Consider the following 6,000-nt stretch of genomic DNA (forward strand, 5'->3'; position numbering starts at 1 on the left):
AAGCTCTGAATCTCCCTTTCATCTTTCTCATAGAACAATAGTATTATATTACATTCACATACAGTAATTTGTTCAGCCATCTTCCCCCTGAAACATACCTCTTTAGTGCCCATTTCTTTGCTACAACAAAAGGAGATTCTATAATCTTTTTTCTAAATTCTAGGTCCTTTTCCTTTTTCTTTGATCTCTTTTGGGTATGGGTCTAGTATCAGTATAATTGGATTAAAGAGTATGTCCAGTTTAATGAGTTTTGGGGGTATAGTTCCAACTCCTTTTCCAAAATGACTGGGTCACTTCCCAAACCTACTAACAGTATACTAATGCAGTGTGTTTTCCTGAAATTCCTCCAATCTTTGTTATTTTTGTTTTTTGTAAGTTTTGTTAATATGTTACATATAAGATGAAAACTTAGAGTTGCTTTAATTTTTACCTTTCTAATAACAAGTGATTTGGAAACTTTTTTCATATAACTATTGAGAGTTTTAATTGAGAATCATATGTTCATATCCTTAAACTATTAGTTAGGGAATGGTTATTTTTCCTATAAATACAAATCAGTTCTTATATATCCTAGAAATAAAACCTTTATCAGAGAAAATGCTGCAGAGATTTTCCTCAGTTAACTGCTTTCCTTGTAAATCTTAATTATATTGATTTTTGTTTGTTAAAAAAGGAAAAAAATGTCCATTTTATCCTCTTTGATCCATGAAAAAGAAAAAAATAATCTAAATTGTTCATTTTACTCTCTTTGATCCTGTCTTACCCTTGTTTAAATATGAACTCTTCCCCATTCCAAGTCACAAAAACATTTTCTTTCTTGTTCCTCTAATTTATCTATGATGTGACCTTTTACAACTAAGAATTTATCTCATTATATATGTTGGAACAAACCTAATTTCTGCCAAACTGTTTTCCAGTTTTCCCAATAGTTTTTGTTGAATAGTAAATAAAAAAAAAATAAAGAAGCAAAGAGAAATACAGTGGAAAATGGAGGGGAAAGCTCCAGGCGGTTCCTAGAATTATGATGGAGGGATAAATTGGTGGTAATCTTAAAGGGAAATCACTAACATTGAGGGGGAGCTTGAGAATAGCAGTCTGTCTCCCCTCCCCATTCCCTCCCTGCCCTACTAGCAAGGTACCATCAAGGGAAACAGTTCACTTGGGAACATAGAGGTCTACAGAAGTGAAGGGACTTATCTAAATTCATACAGGTAATAAGGAATAATGTCAGAATATGAATCTGGGCCTTCTGATTTTCCATAGAAGACTTGTGTCATTGTATGCTCTATCTCCACATTTTGCCATATGGGTATAGTCACCCATTCCATCCTCTTTACAGATCACATACAACACACTTCGGCCTCCAGTGACATTCACTCTAGCCTTTGACTCTTTGCTAAATTGTATTATTCTCTCTGTAGTCTGTTTGTTGGATGGGTCATATTTCCCCAAAGCTCCTTGAAGGCAGATTCTACCTTTTCCTTCTCTCCCCTACTCAGGACTTAATACAGGGCTGGGTGTGGTAAGCATTGCTAAACTTCTCATCAGCTTCTCATCAGAACAAACCTGCTGACTTTTGCCAAGATAAATCTCTACCTGGGTGTATAATGATCTTATTTAGATATTTCTTTTCTCTTTCTTATTTTTGAGATAATTGTGGTTAAGTGACTTACCCAGGGTCACTCAACTAGTAAGTATCTGAGGCCATATTTGAACTCAGGTCCTCCTGACACTAGAGTCAGTGCTCTAGTCACTGTGCACCTAGCCACTTCTCTCATTTAGATATAAAGGTTATTCATAGTTAATGGATCAGTAAGAAGTGAGTATAATTCAGACCTGAAGCTCTTTCCTCTATCCCACCACCCAACCCTATTGTTCTATCCCAACACTGAACAATTGAACTTCTTTCCCTTAGAAAATTACTCATTAAGTAATCTCTCTTTTCTTTCCCCCCACTATGTTGTTGTGATATTTCCTCTTTCCCATCCTCTTCCTGGTCCAATGCCCAAACCTCACAACCCTTGGGGATTAGGCTTCTCTTATTTCCAAAGTAACAATTAGCTAACCTCATAAACTCCATTTAGAGCTAAAAGGGATACATAAGATCATCTAGTCCAAATGCATTCAGTTTCCAGATGAGGAAAATGAAGACCCATCCAGACAGATGAAGTGATTTATCCCAGATTACACCGTAGAAAATAGATTAGAACTCAGATTCTGTGGCATCAAATTTAGTTTTTTTCCTCCATTTTCTTCCATTTCTTATCACACATACACATTCACACAAAGTAATAAAAGCTTACTAGAGAAAATGAATAATGATAATTTGGTCTATTATTTTGATTTTATCTATCATTTATTTATTGCTTTTGTATATATTATAACCATATAAATTAAATGATAAAAATATATATAAAACAGTATTTGTTGTACAATTGTTTTCAGTCACATTCAACTCATTAGGGATTTTCTTACTTCAGATATTAGATTGATTTGCCATCTCCTTCTCCAATTTATTTCGAAGAGGGGAAACTGAGATCAACAGGATTAAGTGACTTGCTCAAGATCACACAGCTAGTAAATATCTGAAGCTGAATTTGAACTCACAAAATGGGTCTTCCTGACTCCAGGCCAAGCCTGTACCACCCGACTGTCTTCACAAACTACTATAGATGAGAATATAAAATCTCTCTGGTATCAGTTGAAAAAAAAGTGTATTCATATATTTGAATACAATACAGTTCTTCAAAAAGTTATCTTCTAAGAATATTATCCTCCAAATACCTCTTTCCTCTTATTGTAAGCCCTTACTAAATCAATTAGTCAATAAGAATAATAAATGGTAGCCAAGTGAAACAGTAGATAAAGCAATGGACCCAGAGTCAAGAGGATCTGAGTTTAAATCCAGTCTCAGAACTTACTGGCTGTGTGACTCTTGAGAAATCACCTAATTTTCTCTGCCCCTCAGTTTCCAATGGGATTAACAATAGCACCTACCTTTACAGAATTATTGTTAGAATTTAATGAGATAATGTTTGTAAAGCACTTTGTAAACCTTCAAGTCCTGGCTATTTTATGGCAGCTAGGTAGTGAAGTAGAAAGAGTGCCTGATCAGGGATCAGGATCTAAGGAAGACATCTTCCTGAGTTCAGATCTGGACCAGATTTGACTGTGTGACTCTGGGCAAGTCATTTAACCTCTGACTGCTTCAGTTTCTTCATCTGGAAAATGAGCTGAAGAAAGATATGGCAAACTCCTGCAGTATCTTTGTCAAGAACTCCCTAAATGGGGTCATGAAGAGTCACACATGACTCAGTAACAAATTAGCTATTCTTATAATGGCCTGGGCACTGGAGACACAAACACAAAAACTCTGCTCTCATGGAACTTGCATTCTAAACAAGTCTTGAATTGAATTAAGTATCAAGGTTAAAGACCAATTAGTCTTCCAGGAAAAATCAATTGCCAACCAGTCATGTTAATTTAAACCTAAGAAATGTGGCCTGGTTTAATATGGTAAACATAGAACTGACCTGTGACTTCATTGGGTTAAGGAATTCCTGATGCATCCTCAATCAAAGCTGATCAACAGCTATAGTTATCCCTTCCATATCATTGTGGAATTGGGGGGGGGGGGGGTTCAAGTTTGAAGTATCCCATCATCTGGAAAATCCATGTACATTTTTTGACTCTCGCTTTGTATCAGAAAAGAAATCTGAAATATTATGGTATTAGAAGTTAAAATATGCTGATATTATTCAGGACTATATATACATATTTTATGCATTTCTGAGTTTCTAAGTTTTTTTGTGTGTCATCCACTAATCTTAGCATGTCACTTGCAACTTCCGCAAAATTCCTATTTAATTTCTCATGTCAACTGACAATATATCAAAGCTATAATGAAGAAAGTATAATATGGAAGGGATTGCTGTATTTATTCTTCAAGTGCTTAAGGGCACTGACAAATGACATGAATTGATCAAGGTCACCAAGTCAGTATGAGGCAGGATTTGAACTCCTCATAGAGTTAAACAGGAAAAAAAATCCATACAATAATTATCTATTTTGTGTGTGTACTCTGTTCAGGTTCCCTGTTCTAGACCCCATGAGAAAGATGGAAACATAAAAACGTCTCTTCACAATTTATCTCACTCTCTATTTACTGGCTGAAGTGAAAAATCCCAGAATGTGGAATTTTAAAATTCGAGGTAAATATTGTCTCTTCTCCTCCAACGGAAAACGAGCCCAAGTTACTTTCTCTGATCCAGTCTAAGTAGGTTCTCTGGAGTTCTCTGAGGGAATGAAAGGTGGGCCAAGCAGGACCTGATGCCATAAAACAGGGAAAAACCCAGGAGGCTCTAGGTTTTCTTGGGAAGATGATCTGACAGCCCATAGGTTCGCCTGGGGAGTTCAGTCTGCTGAAATGGAATTGTTCAGATGTGTGTTTCAAAATAGGATTTAAATGCAAAGGTTCAGATACTGGACAAACAGTTTGGTTTGGCATTCTCCCCACTGGCCTCCCTAGGAATTTATACAAAGCCATCCAAGTTTCCCTCCTTTCCTGCTAGCAACTTGTTTATCATCACTTTTCCATTTACATGAATGCTTGTCTAAAAATCTATGATTACTTTCCCACATGTGGTTTCCATATCTGGCCCCAAGTAGCTTACTATCTAGTCATAAGAGGCAGAGGCAGCCTGGTAAGTGGTGGGAAAAGTTTGGTGTTAAGCAGTACTGGGTTTGAATCCTGCAGCAGACACTTAGCTATGTGACTCTAGACACTAATCTTTCTGAGCCTTAGTTTCCTCATCTATAAAACAGGGAAAATAATATTTATATCAACTGGTTATGATAATTGAATGAGAAAATATATACATAAAGTATTTTGTAAAATCATGAAGTAGTGTGTTCTCACAATATGGTTCAGGGATCCCTGGAAGGATTTAGACCACAAGATCAAGACTATTTTCACAAAACACTGTAAAAATCAATAGCTGTAATTCACATTAAAAATCTCTTTATATATCCCAAAGAGATCACAAAAAAAGGATAAAAAACCCACATGTACAAAAATATTTATAGTACTTCTTTTTTGTGGTGGCAAAGACTTGGAAATTGAGGGGACGCCCATCAATTGGGGAATGGCTGAAGAAGTTGAGCTATATGAATGTAATGGAACATTATTGTTCTATAGGAACTCATGAAGGGACTTCAGAATAGCCTGGAAAGACTTGCATGAACCGATGCTGAATGAAATAAACAGAATCAGAAGAACAATGGACACACTAACAGCAACATGGGGTGATGATCAACTATGACGGACTTTTCATTTCAGCAGTATAATAAAGACAATTCCAAAAGACGGGATGGAAAATACCATCCATATCAGAGAAGGAACTATGGATTTTAAATGCAGACCAAAGCTTACTATCTTTAATTTTTAAAAGTTGTCATGCTTTAAGGTTTTTTTTCTCTCTAATATTTTTTCCATTTTAATTTTTTTTTCACAACATGAGTAATATGGATCTGCTTAGAATGGTTATATATGTATAGTCTATATTGGTTTGCTTTGTATTGGGGGGAAAGGAGAAGGGAAAGGAAGGAGGGAGAAAAATGTAAAACTCAAAACCTTGTAAAAATGATTGTTGAAAACTGCAGGTAGTTGGGAAAATAAATAAAATACTTAAATAAAATAAATAAATAAATAAATAAATAAGATAAATGAAATAATAAAATACTTAAACAAAATAAATAAATAAAATAAATAAATAAAATACTTAAAAATTAAATAGAAAAAAATCTCTTTGCAAGTACTGGGGAGTCCTCAATAATTTTTAAGAGTGGAAAGTTGTCCTGTTACCAAAAAGGTTTGCCTTCAGTGATGGGGGAATGGATAAGATTCAGAAAGTTAATTAATCATAGCAGGTAGTTGAATGGCAAAGTGGATAGAGTAGAGGGCTTGGAGTGAAGAAGACCTGAAATCACACCTCAATCACC

At 35.3% G+C, this 6,000-nt stretch overlaps 1 long non-coding RNA gene across 2 annotated transcripts in view; it reads left to right on the forward strand.

Annotated features, from left to right (window-relative positions):
* LOC141520066 (uncharacterized) overlaps nucleotides 1-5,682 on the forward strand; it is a 57,534-nt gene extending 51,852 nt beyond the window's left edge. For both annotated transcript variants that reach the window (XR_012477533.1, XR_012477532.1), the window contains 2 exons: nucleotides 4,090-4,211; nucleotides 5,198-5,682. This is a non-coding gene — a long non-coding RNA (uncharacterized LOC141520066). The remainder of the gene's footprint in view (nucleotides 1-4,089; nucleotides 4,212-5,197) is intronic.
* The last annotated feature ends 318 nt before the right edge of the window (nucleotides 5,683-6,000 follow it).

Source organism: Macrotis lagotis, chromosome 4 (genome assembly GCF_037893015.1).
Source record: "Macrotis lagotis isolate mMagLag1 chromosome 4, bilby.v1.9.chrom.fasta, whole genome shotgun sequence".
Lineage (NCBI taxonomy): Eukaryota > Metazoa > Chordata > Mammalia > Peramelemorphia > Peramelidae > Macrotis > Macrotis lagotis.